This window comes from Mustela lutreola, chromosome 2, assembly GCF_030435805.1.
Source record: "Mustela lutreola isolate mMusLut2 chromosome 2, mMusLut2.pri, whole genome shotgun sequence".
Taxonomy (NCBI): domain Eukaryota; kingdom Metazoa; phylum Chordata; class Mammalia; order Carnivora; family Mustelidae; genus Mustela; species Mustela lutreola.
The window spans coordinates 36,864,447-36,883,242 of NC_081291.1; the positions used below are offsets into that span (position 1 = coordinate 36,864,447).

The 18,796-nt window shown below is 43.8% G+C and overlaps 1 protein-coding gene across 1 annotated transcript in view; it reads right to left on the minus strand.

The window, feature by feature from the left end:
- The window catches only part of TAFA4 (TAFA chemokine like family member 4), a 191,883-nt gene extending 179,611 nt beyond the window's left edge, over positions 1–12,272 (minus strand). Inside the window, exon 1 of the mRNA XM_059161466.1 lies at positions 11,919–12,272. The gene's annotated coding sequence lies outside the window, so the exon portion shown is untranslated. The remainder of the gene's footprint in view (positions 1–11,918) is intronic.
- Between the last annotated feature and the right edge of the window lie 6,524 nt (positions 12,273–18,796).

The window sequence follows — 18,796 nt, forward strand, 5'->3', positions numbered from 1 at the left end:
CTTTTTTTTCCCAATAAGTGGCTATTTCTGCTGCTTTGTCTTCCATGTAAACTAGCTTCTGTCGTGCCCTAGTCTGCCGCTCAACCTGGAAGTCTCATCACCTAACTGTCTGGAGTTAAGAACCGAAGGGGGACACAGGGCACCGGGGCAGGCAGCCAGGGAGGACAGCGATTGCATCTTGACGGTTGGGCAAAGATAACCAAAGTGAAACCTGCCGAAGGGACAGCAGTGACTGATGGGTCCCAAGGAAATGTTAGTACAGACCTAGTCATACGCAACATGCCACAGCCTTTGCAAGAGGACCATGGTTCTGCAAACCAGCCATGTAATTAAAACACAGCTCTGGAGACAGAAAAGGGTGAGTGACTCTGACCCGGCCCATCCACTCTTCTTGGTGGCTTAGCCAATGCTAACCTTCCTGCCAACACCCACACATTTCTATAAGTCAGACTATCTTGAAAAATTCTCACAAAACCACCATTTTTAAATAAATGAATCAAGATCTAAACAATCAAGTTGTTCAGGCTTTGCTTTTTAATTCAGAAGAGACTCCGGTTTGCAAACTTCAAGTTCTTGTTAATAGTGCAACACAATGTAAAATCCACTGAAAGCTTTTCATTTAAGCAAACACGGATGATAATTTATTCCTCTAAGTGGTAAGAGAATGTAACAAGCCAGGCATCTGTGCAAAAACTTTCCATACCCCTTCAAGCCCTATCACTCTATCTGGAACTCCATCTTCTGGTCCTAACTAAATCTTCAATTATTCCCAGAACGGATGAAACCTTAAATCCACATCAGCTTTTAACATCTGCTGAGTCTTAACCAGAACGAAATTCCTGTGTGTCACCTGCCGGCAGGATTACAATTTAAATCAGACCCACAGTATATGAAAATACAGGTCACATTTTTCCCTTGGTCAATACAGACATTAGCCAGATGACAGAAGGAGATGTTATGCTCCTCCCGCGCTACGTACAGCCAAATTGCCTCAATATCCACTTAAACAACTGTATGATTCTTATTCTAAAAGTTCTTAACTATGGAAAATATACCTTACACTCTAAAAGAAACTTAGGGGCATTATCAAAATCAGTTCCCCTATGTAACACTGATCCAAACAACATCTAATTTGTATTTTGGGCTCAGTGATTTAAATTGATCTTCAGAAGTATACTTTTTTTTTTAAGATTTTATTTATTTATTTGACAGAGAGAGATCACAAGTAGGCAGAGAGGCAGACAGAGAGAGAGAGGAGGAAGCAGGCTCCCTGCTGAGCAGAGAGGCCAACGCGGGGACTCGATCCCAGGACCCTGAGATCACGACCTAAGCCGAAGGCAGCGGCTTAACCCACTGAGCCACCCAGGCGCCCCAGAAGTATACTTTTTAGACAAACTTAACCAGCATATTCCAAAACGAGAATCACAACTGAACCAAAACAACCTGGTTGTATGAAAATGTCTGTAATAAATTTTTTAACTCCGAAAGACGCACAGTAACAACGGGTGTGACGCACAGACTGGACCGTATCAGTGCTCTGGCGAGCTCATCAAAACTGCAAATTCTCAGGCTCCTGCCTAGATTTACTGAACCAGCAGCTCTGAGGGCGAACCCTGGGAATCTCTGTTTTAACAATACCCTCCAGGTGGTTCTTGTGCACTAGTCTCAGTGAAAATATGAAGAAGTGTAGGAGAGAAAGGAACCCCCGCACAATGTTGGTGGGAATGCAAACTGGTACAGCTACTAGGGAAAACAGTAGAGAGGTCCTCGAAAAATTAAAAATGCAAATTCCAGGGTGCCTGGGTGGTTCAGTTGGTTGAGCAGCTGCCTTTGGCTCAGGTCATGATCCTGGACTTCCAGGACTGAGTCCCGCATCGGGCTCCCAGCTCCTTGGGGAGTCTGCTTCTCCCTCTGACCTTCTCCTCTCTCATGTTCTCTCTCACTCATTCTCTCTCAAATAAATAAATAAAATCTTTAAAAAAAAATGCAAATTCCATACAGTCCAGTAATTCCACAACAGAATATTTACCTAAAGAAAATGAAAACACTAATTCAAAAATATATATTAACCCCTATGCTTTATGTTTATTGAAGCTTTGTTTATAATAGCCAAGATATAAAGCAATCCAAGTGCCCATCAATGGATAAATAAAGAAGATGTGATATATATATATATATATATATATATATACACACACATATATACACACAATGGAACACACACACATACACACACACACAACGGAATATTATTCACACAATGGAATATTACTCAGCCATTTAAAAAAAGGATGCGATCTTGCCATTCGTGACAACATGGATGGACCTAGAGGGTATTATGCTTAGAGAAGGAAATTAAACAAAGATAAAGACCATATGATTTCACTTATATGTGGAATCTGGGAAACAAATGAACATAAAGCAGAAACAGATCCGTAAATACAGAGAACAAACTGATGGTTGTCAGAGGGAAGATGGCTTGGGGGAACTGGCAAAATGGGTGCAGGGGAATGGAAGACACAGGCTTCAGTTACGCAAGGAGGAAGTCAGGAGGATAAAAGATACAGCACAGGGAATACGGCCAACGCTACTGTAACAGCCTTGCGTGGTGACAGAAGATGGCTACACTTGTAGTGAGCACAGCGTAAAGTATACACTTGTTGCTATGTTGTACACCTGAAACTGGTATAACATTGTCTGCCAACTACACTTCAATAAAAAGAATCATAATAAAACAGGAATTGGGATACCTGATAAGACTTGATAACATGAAATAGATTTTTTACATCCAGAATGTTCAGAGGACCAAAAAAATTTGCCACCAGCATAAACCCTATATTCATCTCTGCTCATTGCTGACTTCTGAGTCGATGAGGACTTGGAAACTTGTATATGGATGGAGTCAACTGCTTGTACGTTCGTGTCTGTTTATGTTATGGTTCAGAAATATTTGCACATCAAACCAGAAACTGAGTTTACACTTGGGATCACGAGTCCTTTGTAAATGTGAAGAGAGTAAATTTGGAATCCAACGTCTTGAAGACACAGAGTTTTCTAGGAATTCTGCCAGTCCTTTTTCTCAGGGTGACTTTAACTTTCAGACTTGAGGAGTATATTTTCCTTCTCTGATGAATACTTCCGTACAATGATTAGTGTACTTTGTTCGAGCATATATCAGGACAATCAGGACAAGCTGACTTTTCCCCTGCTCTCAAGAACACTGGAGCTTGCCGCTCCATCCTAACAGGTAACCCAATATGCTAGGCCAGTATCAACAGCCAGGCTTACTGGTACTCTACTCCCCCTACTCACCCACGAAGGACGTGGGGCTGCTGTGTTCCAAACATCGCCCTTTTCCTTTTAAATAACACAGAAACCTTGCAAGTGAGCTACACACCTCTGACTTAGGATTCCCAGGAGGACACCCTTAGCTACAGGCTTATTTCTAGGCCTTTAGAATCAAATTAGACTACCCCATCAGACACCTATTTGTGCAAACGTTAATTTCAAGTGTATTTAAATGCCTCGGCGTCTTGCTTTTGCTCATCACATCAGGCAGAGTGGCTTCCACTGTGCAATCACAATAATGAATAAACATGGGGTGCTTATAAAGGACTCGGGAACCACAAAACTGATCAATTGTTAATTCTACAAAGTGACTAAACGTGCCTTCTTTTGCAATGACTCCATTAAGCTGTGTTTTGGGTGGGAAAGATGCCCGTGTCCTCTGCCTACGGTCTCTGTAAAATAAAAATGCAATCATCCCTCAGATCCTACCTAAGGCTTATCTTGATCTCAATGATTTCCTTGCACTGTCTACACTCACCGCTACCCACCCCACCCCCAACAAGAAGCGAACATTGGCATGGCATTCTAAACACCATGAGCCGCATAGTTGTTAATCGCCAGAGGATTTGAGGCAGCACTAATATTAACAGCCCAAATAACCATCGTATATGGCTACCAGCCTCTTAGTATTTTGATCAAACACTGATTTCACAGTGAGTGTGGCCCACGGGAGCTCCATATCTCAATCAAATTCCTTAGTGTGGCAGGATGAGGACTTTGAGGTCTTTTCCTTGCCATGAACATATTTGTTATTTATCTCTCATCCCCCACCACACCTGGGCTGTGCACATGAAGCGTTCATACAATCTTTCTTGAACTGGAAGAATGAATGATCAAGTGGGAGCTTTGGCTCTCCCACACCACCTGGGCTCACACTGTGGTTCCTGCCACAAGCCACCTACATGGTCCCTATCCAGTGTCCTTCACTTTCCTGGTATACAGAAAGGAGATGTTTAGACCAGTAAAGGGATACAGCCTCTATGCAACACTGTACGATGGTTCCTCAAAACATGAAGCATGGAATTACCATATGATCCAGCACTTCCATTTCTGAGCTCATACCCAGAAGAACCACAAACAGAGGCTCAAGAAGATATCCAGACACCCACGTGCATGGGAGCGGTATTCGCAGTAGCCGAAAGGAAGCAGCCACCCACCTCGAGAGACGAATGGATAAACAAAATTGGATTTTCACATGCAATGGGCTGTTTCCCAGCCTTAAAAGAGAATGGAACTCTGACACACATTGCAACATGGAAAAACCTTGAAGACACTATGCAACGTGAAATAAGCTAGTCCCCAAAAGGAAAAATACCGTATGAGTCTCCTTCAGCGAGGTACTTGGAGCAGTTACATTCTTAGAGATAGAAAGAGAATTGACCACTAGGAGCTGAGAGGAGGGAGTAGGGGAGCTGCTGTTTAATGGGCACAGAGTTTCGGTTTTAGAGGACGAACAAGAGTTCTGGGGATGGAGGATGGGGAAGGCTACACAAAACATGAACACTTAATGCTGCCGGACAACACACTTAAAAAAATGGTGAAGTAGCAGGCACCCCGCAGGCTCAGTCGGTAGAGCACGTGATTCTTGATCTTGAGGTTGTGAGTTCAAGCCCCATATTGGGCACAGAGATAACTTAAAAATAAAATCTTAATAAAAATTTTAAAAATAGGGTTACATAAACTTATGATATTTGCATTTTAGTGCAATTTTTTAAAACACTTAGGGTAGAGATGTCTGTGGCTCAGTCAGTTGGGTGTTTGCTTTCAGTTCAAGTCATGAACCCAGGGTCCTGGGATCGAGTCCCACATCAGGCTCCCTGCCCAGGGGGGAGCCTGCTTCTCCCTCTACCTCTGCCTGCTACTCAACCTACTTGTGCTCTCTCTCTTTCTCGCTCTCTCTGTCAAATAAATTAATTAATTAAAAAAATACTTAGCATAGGACTGTATGGGTGGCACAATCAGTTGAGGGACTGACTCTTGGTTTTGGGTCAGATCCCAATCTCGGTGTCATGAGATCAGGCCCCAGGTCAGGCTCAGTGCTCAGGAGGGAGTCTGCTTGAGGATTTTCTCCCCCCTTCTTCCTTTGCCTCTCCCCCATGCGCTTTCTATCTCTCAATTAAATAAATCTTTAAAAAATAAAAAGCAGATAAAATAGCGCAGTACCCAGCAACATTCTTATTCAACAAATGATAGCTACTGTAGCTACGATGATTTTTTTCAAAGGTTAACAAAGCAAATATTTAACAAGGATTCCCTCAGGTGAAAATGGTAAATACTTGCAGAAAACTTTAATGAAACAGACATTCGCTATCTAACATCCAATTCCATTTCAATGCCTCCTTGCCCACTGCCGCCCACCCCAACCCCCACTGATACTAAGCAGCCTTATTGGGGATGTTTAAATCTTAACCAGTTCATTCCCCAAAGGCCCCCGGCTGAGGTGAGTGGAAATTCCGCACACAAAAAGAACCGGACATGTACCAGGGCCAGACTCCTAGCCATCCCCCAGCTTGCTTAATGGAGCTCCACACTCCTAAGGGGATCCAACGGTCTGCAAAGAGCAGGACAGGGTATGGAGAAGATGCGAGTTTTTTCCTGGGAGGACTGGACCCATGGTAACCAATTTTACGGCTCTTTTGATTCATGTCCGCGGATGTGTGTGTGCGTGTGTGTGTGCGTGTGTGTGTGTGTGTGTGTGGTTGAGAACGAATTAATCCAAAAATATAGATGAAGAAAGCTGGGTCTCGGATGTGAAGCCGGGTTGCATAATCACTTCTGAAAGGAGAGAAAAGGTAACAGATGTTTACATTACAATCTGGCTGCTTCTGGAAGAGCTGCCAAATGATTTAAATAGCAACGGAGATTGCAGGCCCCAGTGAATTGTTAGCCCCACTGATATGTGTAGAGAATTCACCCCAATAATACATGTTGGGATGGCCTTAATTAAATGCCTCGCTGTATAAAATATGTCTGGCTTTCAAATTGCTTAAAATCTCAAACCGGACACCAATAATAAAACATCAAACTGAAGGATGTATTCCAGCACTGACATTATGAAACTTGCTGTCTTTGGCAAAAAGCAATGCATTACAAAGAAAACTCAAGGCTGCTTTTTAACTTTAGGTGTTTTTATGACCAGCAGGAAGATGCATTTTTAAATTAGAAAAACATACAGCCACGAAAAACAATGGCCTAGAACTCTCTTCACCCAACTGTCATCCTTCCCAGAATGGCTCCAGAGAGTATCTGAGTCTCACTGGAGTCCAGGTTAATGGCCACACCCCATAGAAAGTCTTCATAATAGGGGGTTTCACCTAATCGCATGGTCGGGGGCTGACCTCAGAGATGCCAGACTCCTCCCCCAGCCATGGGTTCACCAAAGGCCTTCCCATGGCCCTTTGCCCAGTAAACTAAGCAGTACAGATTATATGATCTATGGCCCCATTTCTCTAAAATGATTTGGTCTCAACATCTCTCTGTGGATGAAAGGCAAAAGGAGGGAATTGGAAATATATGTACTGAAATATGAAAAAGTATTCTTGCGATGGCAGAACTGGGTACATTTTTTCACTTTCCTTTTTATACTCTTTTACAGGGCTTGACTTTTCTACCCCACATACCCATTTTCTTTATAAATTAAAGAAATCAAATAGGAAAGACATCTTCAAAACAAGCCTAGTGTGATGCAAAGAAGCCTAGTGTGATGCAAAGAATCCTAGTGTACGCATTAGAGACCTCAGTTCCTGCCAGAAACAAGGAACTGGGGACATTGGGTAAGCCATTTCACTGGACTGGGCCCCAAAAGTCAGCCTGGATCCAAGTTTCTCCACCTCAGCACCAATGACATTTTGCGCCCCAGAATTCTTTGCTGTAGGAGCTGCCTTACGCCTTAGTGTAAGTCTAGCAGCACCCCTGTTCTCTACACCCTAAACCTAATTCCACCCCACGCTGTGACAACCAAAAATGTCTCCAGACGTTGGCAAAGGTCCCCTACAGAGCCAAACTGCCCCCAGTTGAAAATCATTGTCCTAGAAGGTCTGTAAGTTTCTTCCTTGTTGGAAACCTTCTATGATTATTTTAAACACTGTGCCTAAAGTCCAAGTTGGAGGCCCAGTGTTCCACTCTGGAAGACCAAAATCTCATCAGTATTTTCAGGATTCACGAGGCAAAAGATGAAATAAAATTGAATAAAATAAAGAAACGAAACTGTGAATTTTCAGAGAAGACTTTGGGACATGTGGCATAGATATGAAACAGAGAGTTTAAGCAGATGCAATAGTCATTTAAAAACTAATAATAACTCAGGTTTTGGACAGTTCCACCTTTAGTTAAGACAAGTGAAATGCTGCAGAAATGTTCAACGGTCTTTCTAGTTTGAAATAAACTCAGAACAGAAAAAATACAACAAATCAAAAAACCCACATAGGTTATTTCTTCTCTGTAATGCTGTATTTTTATTTTTAAAAAAAAGAAGCCTAGTGTTTTCTCTTTATAAGAAATGCAAGGGCATTTTTCTAAAAGAGATATTCTCTTCTCCACTAACAATACTATAAACAGTCTTACGAAAGGAGACAAATTAGCAACATCTTTACTACCTATCTTTCTAAATATAGTATCTTGTTTTTATTTGTCATTTCATTAACATTTCATTAACAAAAACTCCCTAATATCTGACACTCCCAGACTTTTGAATTAAAATCATCTATGCCCATGTTAATGACTTGCTGCTGTAAGATCCTGACATCTTTTGAATTAAAAACAGTGACAAAGAAAGATTCAACACGGTTTTTGATTCATGACTCTTTGGACAACCATAGTTCATTCATAGAGAGAAAGCCATTTATTAACCAGGATGTTTCATCAACGTCAACATTCTATACCTGACACACACTAAGAGCTCAACAAAGGCAGGGCACCATTAGCAGGACTCACAACCAAGCCAGAAAACAGTTTTATTCCAAATTACCAGTTTGGTTTTACAGCAACTGAAAATTACAAGGTATGACAGAGGAGACAGATCACACAATAAATTAATATTCTGAGCTCTCAAACCTTCTATCATGCCTCATCTTCATTTTAACGTTTGTGTCTTTCCGCATGCTCAAATAGGGCCAAACTGAGTCACCCAATCCACCCTCTTCCACTGCCACCGCCCCTAGAAGTGTGTCTTTTGTAATTGCAAATACTAGGACAGCTACTAGGAAGCAGCCCAAGGCTAGCTGATGCATACGGTTGTCAAATCCCTGAGCTGGGTTCAACTGCCTAATATTCTAACTGATCCCTGATAGGAAGAGAGGGGGACACGGTCCTGCTCTGCAGACACAGCTGAAATGAGGGGTCCTTCCAGCATCCGAACACCACTCTGCAGGCCCTTATCAGAAACGTCGGGAAAGGGCACGGGGCTAAAAGTTAGGATCCCAGTTCTTTTTACAAGGTAATGGGCTGAAGTCATAACACCTTCTACCCCTGATCTTTTAGAATACTGAACTCCTGAGGTGCTCTCCAGATTTAAAATTCTGTGAGTCTTTGAGTCTTTAAACCTGATTATGCAATTAAACTTATGTTTAAACACATACACACACACACACACACACACACACACACAGGGGTCCTTTTCACTGACTTTATGGAAGAAAATGATTTAGCTTGACTAACAACTATAAAACACAAAGAGTTAACTTTGTGATAGGGAGCCAAAGTTCATTCTTTTCTTGTGGGGGAGTTGCCAGAGATCACGAACTGTGTGGGCTATTATTACGAAGTGTAACTCAAGCTTATTTCTGTAAGTAAGGACTGTTAGGAAGGATGGGATCTTTTTCTAATAATGTTTTCAAAACAAATAGCTATGACGTGATTAATTGGTCAAGATCCCTCCGCCAATCCCTCTGTGGACGTCTTTTTCCTCTCGCCGGTCCCTCACGCTCAATCCTGGATCTCTCTAACGAATTAGGAGGAAGTCAGTCCACTGTAGGATCTACAACTGGCTCTGGGACTTGGAAGTCATTTTGCTAACCTTAGCAGATTTATTTATCCTGCACCTGATGAAACGCCCCCGTGTAAACAAATGAATCCATCAACTAGATGTTCCATCTATCTTGAGACCAAAAACAAAACCTCAAAAGACTAGACCATTTACTCTGACATCTCTCCATATTTGTAAAGAAATAGAGCCAAAATGTAGCGTAAAAAACTCCCAAAGAACAAGGAGGCATAAGGGGGAAACATACTTCTGCAAATTCTAAGGAGATCTATAAACTGCAATCTAAGAATTTTATTAAGCTAAGCTTCTTAGTATAGAAATCCCTAACACTCTCCAACTGGGCAGCTAATTGAGAGTTAGAAAGAGCCAAAATGACTTCCCTCTTTCTCTTATTCATCAAAGGCAATATAGAACCCTTGCTCAACATGATAATGTGACTCTTGTCAATGCATGTTCAAATCAGATAGAGGATTGGCTCATGATGATGTCATCCCCGTGGGTTAATCCCCAGTGAATGCAGTTTCAATATCATATGCATCAACATGTCATTTACATAACAAAGTATTATATTAAGTGTAACAATAAATGAGCTGTGCAGATAAAAGCAGCTATTAGAGAAAGGCTATGTGCCACTGAAAAGGAGTCAGGGGGACAAAGACTTTTTTTTTTAGACTAAATGGAATTAGGTCATCAAACAATACACCTCTCTAAAAAAAGCAAAAAATGAATATTGAAATTCAAGTGACCTAGAACATTCTAGTACTAGAGATATGGAAATGTTGCCTCCAATGAAGTAATTAAGTAGAGATATTTGTAGGGTTTGTATGTGTGTTTGGGAGACAAGTTTAAAAAAAAATTAAAGACATTGAAAAATAAGCAAACTAGCAGTGATTGCTTTTCTGGGAATAACAACTTTCTTATCTTTAAGAGGGAAAATTGGCCAAGTCAGATCGTGACTTAAAACCCTGTAATAAATTTTAAAGTGTTAAAGGGTAGTTAAAATGGCACAGAGGGAAGACAGAAAAGTCACGCAAAGCAGAACAATGAGCAGAACTGAGGGAGGAAGCCTTGAAACACAGCTTTATGAGATTATTGATCAAGAAATGTCCACACATACAAAGATAGCTGCTTGCACAAATGAGCAAAGCCAACTCACGCGGTCAGTTTGGGAGGACCTAAATCATCATTCATTAGTCAGGATGATTCTGAAAACTGTTCTCCTGCTGCCTTATTAAGATCTGTATTTCCAGAGCAAAGGAAGTGTTAGGCTTGTGCACTGATTTATAACTACAAACTTAGCAGGAACGCTTGTCACTGTAAACCCGCAGCGAAGTGTTGAGGAATTTTTTAAGTCCTACATCTGCTCAAGAATGACCAAGTGGAAAAACACTGATTACATTGTGATTGGGCAGGTGTGGTTGTCTGGGTGTGCAGGTGGGATTTTCAGGTCGGTGCCCGTAATCCTTCTAGCAAGGATATTAGAGAAAGAAGCCCACCACGGCTTTGAACACACCCATCCCCGCACACATCACATCAACCTTGCCGGCCTTGGAGGGACGGCCATAGAAAAGTTGAAGGGGAAAAGAGTACAAGGATGCAGATGCTTCACCAAAGGGGGTACTTAAATCCCGGCTAGGGATTTGGAGGGATGTGAGCCCATGCGTAGTTCTCAGTGAGTCCATGAACCTGTGAATGTACATCTTCCCGGGGGCTGAATTATAGCTTGGCTAAAGCTCTCAGTGGCGTCCGTGGAACCCCCAGACGTCAAATGATACTGATTCAGGAGAAAAACGCACCAGTGGCACCGCTCTGGCTTTAGCTGCCCCCCTAAGTGCAGGACACCAGACTTTCCACCTCCCATCTTTCCCAAGCCATGAGTTCAGGATTAAAGATGCTCTCTTTTCCAGGAGCGGATTGTCAAGGCAAATGAGGCAAGAGAGGGTCTGAAGAAGAAGGGAAGCAACATAGACCCTCCCGCCTGGTGGACAAATCCGAGGTGCCTCAAGGGGGAAGAGACGGAACTTCCAGACTGGCTCTAGTTTTCTACGTGGGCGGGAAGCTTAGCGCTTCAACTGAAAAGACGCGCCCCGGGTGCACGCAGCGTCCTTCCAGCAAGAGCCCCGCAACCAGGGCTTCGGGTGTAGGCTAAAGTGGTTCCCCTAAGGGCCAGGGTCAGACCCAAGGGATGAAGCCCCAAGGCCGGCTTCTCCAAAACAACCGCTCACCCCGAGTTCACGCTCCCCGCCCCCATACTGATACGGATCCACTGAGAGGCCCCTCTGGCAGCCAAGGAGCTCCCCGGGGGATCCGTGAGAGGTACATACGAACCCCGAAGTTGGCAGCGCCCGCTGCCCGGCGTCAGCCACGCATCCCCACTTAGGAACGCCGCTTCCAACTTCGGGGTGCACGCCAACTACCGCACAGGAGGTCACCCCCGTTCAAGAGCGTCGGGATGAGGGGGCTGCCCGGAGCCAAGTCAGTATCAGCCCGAGAGGCAGCCACCTGCCACGAGACAGAGACTGAGTACTGGGTCGGCGCCACCCCAACCCCGTCTTCCCAACCCCTCTTCCGCCCTTCCAACCCTTCTGACCTGACTAGAGCCGCGGCCAAGTCGGGCTGGCGCGTCCAGGACGAGGCTCGGATCTCTGCACAGGAGCCGCGGAGGAGGCTCACCGGGCCACCTCCCCGCGGGCGCCCCGAGAGTGGCCCATCACCCCCGCAGGCTCACTGTGAAAGTTCTCAGGTCTCTCCGAAGACACGTCGGCAACTGCCGCAGAAAAGCAGCGGCTGCAGAAGCGCAGGTGCCACTCCACTCCCGGAGTCCGGCTGCAGCCGCACGCGGGGTCGGTGCGCCCCGTCCGGGCCGCGCGCCACGAGCAGTGCGGGGCCGAGCCCGCGGGCGGGCGCGCGGGCCGGGAGGGGCCGGGCCCACCGCGGGCCGCGCTGATTGGCCGGGCCGCCCGGCCCCTGCCCCCGCCCGGCCCGGTGGTCCACGTGGGCCGGCCCTCTTCCCTCCCGGCACCTGGGGCTCGGTCACCCTCCCCCACCCCCCGCCCCCGCTCGGCTCCCAGCGCCTCTCCCGAGCGCCTCGCTGTGGCCAGCGCTCCGCAGGCAGGTGCCAGGGAAAGGTATTCTTTCCGAATACCTGAGAGCCGCCGGAGCCTTGCATAAGAGAGTGGAATTTTTGGTTCGGCTCCGGATGAAAAACGATCCGCACGCCGCGTGTCTCCATCCGAAGACCCCAAACAGTTTGCAAACAGGCTTCGTTGGCCGCCCTGAGCGTAACACAGGCATAACTAATCCGGCTTCTTATATAACTTGCTTGTATGGGAGAGGAGGGAAATCCGCACACAGGTCAATGCTGAAATACTTTCTCATTTTAAAAAGTATGAAAATACAGCTACGACTTCTTTGACTCGCACTCCGTGCTAAACCCTCTTCCCGTGCCCCTTCTCTGAGTGAAGTAATTCGTGACATTTAAATAGTATTTTTTTACAGAGAATACCTCGTTTGATCTCCATTTTATAGATAAGAAAACTGAGGCACAAAGAGACTAATTTACTGATCAGTAAACCGAGGTAACTGTGTGTAATTTGAACCCAGCAAGGCCGGTTGCAGAATCCACTTTCTTTAATATTCAGTGTAATCTACAAGGGGCACCACCGGAGACTTTGTTAGAAATGCAGACTTTGAGATCTCACCCTGGAATCAGACACTTCATTTTAACAAGATCCCCGAGTGGTTAGTATACGCATAAAGTTTGAGAAGCATTGCTCTCTATACCACTACACTGTTCACTGTCCATGGTTTGCCTTACAATTTTTTGATCTTTTAACTCTGCATTGATATAAAATAATGCGTCATCCTGCCCCAGCTGCGCTCCAGAGTCTAGTTGCCCTTTTCTGAGCCTATTGCCTGAGCTAACATATGGAAGCCTTCCTGTCTCCCTTCTCGACACCTTTGTTCTATGCACACACATACCCCACACCATATTATTTTGTGTATCACTTAACACTTTGAATTCTTGACTCTTTTATCATCAAAATTGGGGCTCCAAGCAAAAGACAGTCCTGTTACCAAGTAATCCCCAGTCTCGGAGGGAATTCAAGCATCAGAGACAGGGGCTTGACCTTTGAGATATTTCTTTGGACTGAGATTCTAGGGAGAATGAGAACAGATGCAAGGAGAACATGCCAGGAGAAGCCAGACCTCTCTCCAGAGACCATTCATTCATTTACTCAATGAAATAGAGCCTACTCTGTGTCGAGCACTGTAAAAAGGTGCTGATATCTACAAAAGTAACAACAACAACAACAACAAACCCTAGAAAAACTCCTGCTCCTATGGAGCTGACGGTCTAGTAAAGGAAAACAGGCAATAAAGTGATAAGTAAAATACGGTTGAATAGAAGGTGTATGACAGAGAGAAGTGAAGTGTGGAAAGGGAGTTTAGGGTTGGGGTGGGCGTGATTTTAAAGGTAGTGGTCAGGCTAGTTGCCACCTGACCTTTGGAACAAAGACTTGGAAGATCTGAAAGATTAAGTCATTTAGAAGCAGTCCACATTCATTCACTTGCCAAATATTTATTGATTAGGGACTTAGAGTCAAGCATGGTCCTGCCATGGGTCTGTTCAGTTAAGCACTGCTGTTTTTCTAAGTCCAAGTTTCCCTGGACTGAAGTTTACCTATCCTGATGGGGAAAAAACAAATTTAACGATTTTGTGGCTCTATCTAATAACATATTCTCCCATCCTGGGTGTTCAATATTATTAGGGGTTTGTGTCCTCCAAATTCATACCCTGATGTCATAACCCTTAGTCCTTGGAATGTGACCTTACTTGGAGTACCAAAGATGGCAGACATACCACCAGCAGAAGAGAGAGGCATAGGACAGACTCACTCTCTCAGCCCTCAGAAGGAACCAAACTTACCAACGTCTTGATCGGAAGCTGACTGACTGTTGATAATTTCTGTTGTTTAGTCCCCTTAATTTGTGATACTTTGCTAGAGCAGCCCGAGCAAACTAATAAAAGTATGATTCTAAGGTAAGATGGCACAGTTAAGCACCATCTACGATTTTCCCATTTCTTTTGTGCAATGGCAAGAAGCCAAAATCATCTGATGAATTGAGATTTACTAATCAAATCAGCACAAGAAAACACAAATTATGTTTTTTAACAAAAAAAACCAAGGGGTGCCTGGGTGGCTCAGTGGGTTAAAGCCTCTGCCTCTGGCTCAGGTCATGATCCCAGGGTCCTAGGATCAAGCCCCGCTTCCAGCTCTCTGCTCATCCGGGAGCCTGCTTCCTCCTCAATCTCTGCCTGCCTCTCTGCCTACATGTGATCTCTGTCTGTCAAATAAATAAATAAAATCTTTAAAAAAAAAAAAAAAGAAAGAAAGAAAAAAAAAAAAAACCCCAAATGAAGGGTACCTGGGTGGCTCAGTCTGTTAAGCAACAACTCTTGCTTTCGGCTCAGATCATGATCTCAAGGTCACGATCTCTGGATCTCTGCGCTCAGTGCAGAGTTGATTCAGGATTCTCCATCTCCCTCTCCCTCTGCCCCTCCCCCATCTCACTCATTCACTCTCTCTAAATAAATTAAAATAAAGCCAAATAAGCCCCAATTATTCAATTATTTCTTCATCACATATTTATTGAATGTCTGCTACACACCAGGCTCTGGGATACCATGACAAACAAGGCAGATGTGGTCTCTGCTTTCACATGACCTGTGTGTCTTGTTACAGGAAGAATTGCACAGTGAGCGAATCCGCCAACAAATGAACAAAGCAATTTCAGAACAGAGAAAGGGCTTAAAAGAAAGAAAAGAAGGCTAGAGGATTAAGAGAATGGGGGATGGGTTTAATTTAGATTGGCTGATCAGGGAAGGTCCCCAGGTAGTGACAGAGGAGCTGAGTGCTCAGTGACAGAAAGCTGTCCAAGCAAAAAGCCGGTAAAAACTGTTCTAGGTGGGGCGCCTGGGTGGCTCAGTGGGTTAAGCCTCTGCCTTGGGTTCAGGTCATCCTCCCAGGGTCTTGGAATCGAGCCCCACATCAGGCTCTGTGCTCGGAGGGGAGCCTGTTTCGCCCTCTCTCTCTCTCTGCCTGCCTCTCTGCCTACTTGTGATCTGTCTGTCAAATAAATACATAAAATCTTTAAAAATAAAAAAAAAATTTTAAAAACTGTTCTAGGCAAAGATAACAATCCGTGTTGTTAAAAAAAAAAAAAAATCCCTGTCATTCATTCAATAACACCCTTCCTTTCTCTATCATCCATTGTGCATCCTTTGAGGCAGTGCAAAATCAATAAAATATCTGCTTCCTAAAAATGGGGTCCAATTATTTTATCGTCTTATGTGAGAACCTGGGAAGGTTGCACCGACAGGGCTTTGCATGCACACACACACACTCACAAAGCCCTTTTTGACAAACCTCTGTATTTGTAGATGGTGACACCACGTGACTTAGCCATTGTTTCTATTTTCCCTATTTGTAGCACCTGCCGGACCATCCTGGTGATTAATCAATCTGCTGATAACTAACGGTGCCCAAGAAGGAACATTCCAACTCCGCGGGGCTCCTTTCATAAAATCCTCTTATTGTCAAATGAATCTTCCATTTTAAAATTTTGCAAAGCTCATGAACTTTAAAAGGGATTTTTACTTAGGAGACTCATAAGAATACTAATTACCATTAATTGGGAGATGGCGTGTGGCTCACTATGCTAACTGTTTCACATGGATTACTATCCTCACAACCCCCAGAACATAACTTCTCTTATATATAACACCCATTTCACAGATGGGAAAGCTGGGGCTCAAAAAAAGATTAAGTAATATGCCCACCGTTGAAACCACTATTTGATGGCAGACTGAGGTCTTGAGCCAATCCTTTAACTTTGAGGCTTATGCTGGGGCGGGTGAGCAGAAAGCAGAAAGCATTTGTGTATTCCTTTGCATTTGTCTTTGAAATTTTCAAAGCAGTGTTTTCTGACTTTTTTTTTTTTTTAATTTACCCCAGCCCTCTAGCTTTTCAAGTTCACTTTTCTAGGCAGATATTTGCTTTGCTTTCCCTTACTTCAAACTGGGAACTGCAAGAACTTTGACAAAGGAAATGACTGATATATTTTTTGTTTTCAGCCTGTTTTTCAAGCATCCTCTGAGGAAATGTGAGTCAAGCTTCTTGAGCTCAGCCTGCCTTTTTCAGAGATCCCTGTCTCCTCCACCGACACTCCCCAACACAAAGGGGGTCCATCCCCTCGCTCAAATGCGTCCCCTGCCAAACCAAATGCTGAGCACAACGTGCAATGCCAGCTTTGGCCCTCTTTACACAGATACTAATAGGCTCTCCTCCCTGAGAGTGAACATCTAAAAATGGCTTCAGCCGGTCTTTGTGAATCACTTTCTATTCTAGTGGCTTCCCTACAGTCTTGGTCAGGGAAAAAGCCCGGGAAACTTGCAGTGGTGTAAAGATGTGAGGTATCTCTCACCGGATTCCCCATTCCCCCTGCCTCACTTAGGAAGTGGGCAGCCGTTTTAGCTGCTAAATGACTTCCTGCCTGGGATGGCTTGGTCAGGCTTGCTTTAAACTTCTGGAACCCAGACAAGGCGTCTGGCCATTCGCTTTGGAAGACTCAGGTGGGTTTCACTATCCTTCCCTTCACTGACCGCAACCGCTTCAATAATTTATGCCCTGGAAAAGAACAGCGCTTCAGGGTAAATCAGCATAAGAAGGATTCATGAAACCACAGTGGGAGGGCATTTTTAGAGATCACACAAGAGCTGTTGCAAGAGCTAGTTCCAAACAGGACTGGCTCCGGATAGAATCATCAAAGAAATAATGCTCCTTTGGTACTCTCTTTTTCCCCATTCCTTTCACTCACCGTCTCCCAATGTGGTCATATCACCCCCAGCTACCCAGAAGATTGCCACTGTCACTCACTAATTTATTTTTTCCTTGATTCTTTTATGAATTCATTTAAAATGTGTGTTTGTCAAACATGCATATCCATGTTCATTGCAATATTATACCCACAGCCAAAAGCTGGAAGCAACTCAAGTGTCCTTGAATGGATAAACAAAATGTGGTATGCACATACAATATAATATTATCTAGCCTTTAAAAGGAAGGATATTCTGCTACATGCTTCTAGAAGGATGAACATGGAAGACATTAAGCTAAGTGGAATATGCCAGTCAAAAAAGACATCTACTGTACAATTCCTCTTATACGGGGTACCTAGAGTAGTCAATTTGTCCAGACACAAAGTAGAACGGTAGTTGCAGAAGATAGAGCATGGGGAGAATGGGCCATTAGTGCTGAGGATACAGAGTTTCAGCTAGAGGAAAAGAGTTCTGGAGATGGATAGTAGCGATGATTGCACCACAATACGAATATACTTAACACCATTCAGTGGTACCCTTGAAAATGCTTACAGTGGTAAACTTTATGTGTATTTTGCCACAATCTAAAAATGTTTTAAACTAACAGAAATTCTTCTAAATCAACCCAAACTGGTCAAATTTTAAAGCTTAAAATGTGGGGTATAATTCAATTTGTATCAAAACTTACCAGGCCTAGACTAAACATATATTCATATAAACAAAAAAATGTTAGAATTTTGTGTGTGCTAGGCATGGGACTAGGCACATGAGATTCATTTGTTTTTGGTTTTTTTTTTAAGATTTTATTCATTTATTTGACAGAGGGAGAGATCACAAGTAGGCAGAGAGGCAGGCAGAGGGAGAGGGGGTGCAGGCTTCCTGCCAAGCAGAGAGCCAGATGTGAGGCTCGATCCCAGGACCCTGAGACCATGACCTGAGCCAAAGGCAGAGGCTTAACCACTAAGCCACCCAGGTGCCCCAGGATTCGGCTGTTAAAGACATTTGTAATCCCTGACCCCAAAGAACTTAACAATAGCATGCCAAGGTGACCTAGATGAATCGTTATTCAGGCTATACTTTCTACCTCCAGCATATAGTGAGTCCCCACTCTGAGCCAGGCTCTCTACTACCTACTAGGATACACTGATGAACAAGCCAGACACTGAGCTCCTCATCTTAGAGCTGTCAGTCATATAGGGGAGAAAGAAAGTAAGCAAGAAATTATTGTTTCTCTAACCCCTCTGCACCATCAAACTCTTCTGGTTCTCACTTTCTAGACTCTAACACGACCTTCTGTGATCTACTAATGATGTCCAGAAATAAAGCTTCTAACTGTGATCGCTTCCATATGTGTAACGTATATGTGCAGTAACCCAAGTAACAGTATATTACTAGGGGGTTTTCCCCTCAAAATGTGGTTTGCCTCTCACAATTTTTTTACAAGATTATTTTGGGTGATACACAGAAGGATTATTTTAATAGTTTTCATTTATTGGAATGGATATTGGGAGGAGCTAAATGAAAACACCAAACTTGTGATTTCATGGATACAGCTATTTAGAATGAGATTAAATTAAAATGTGACA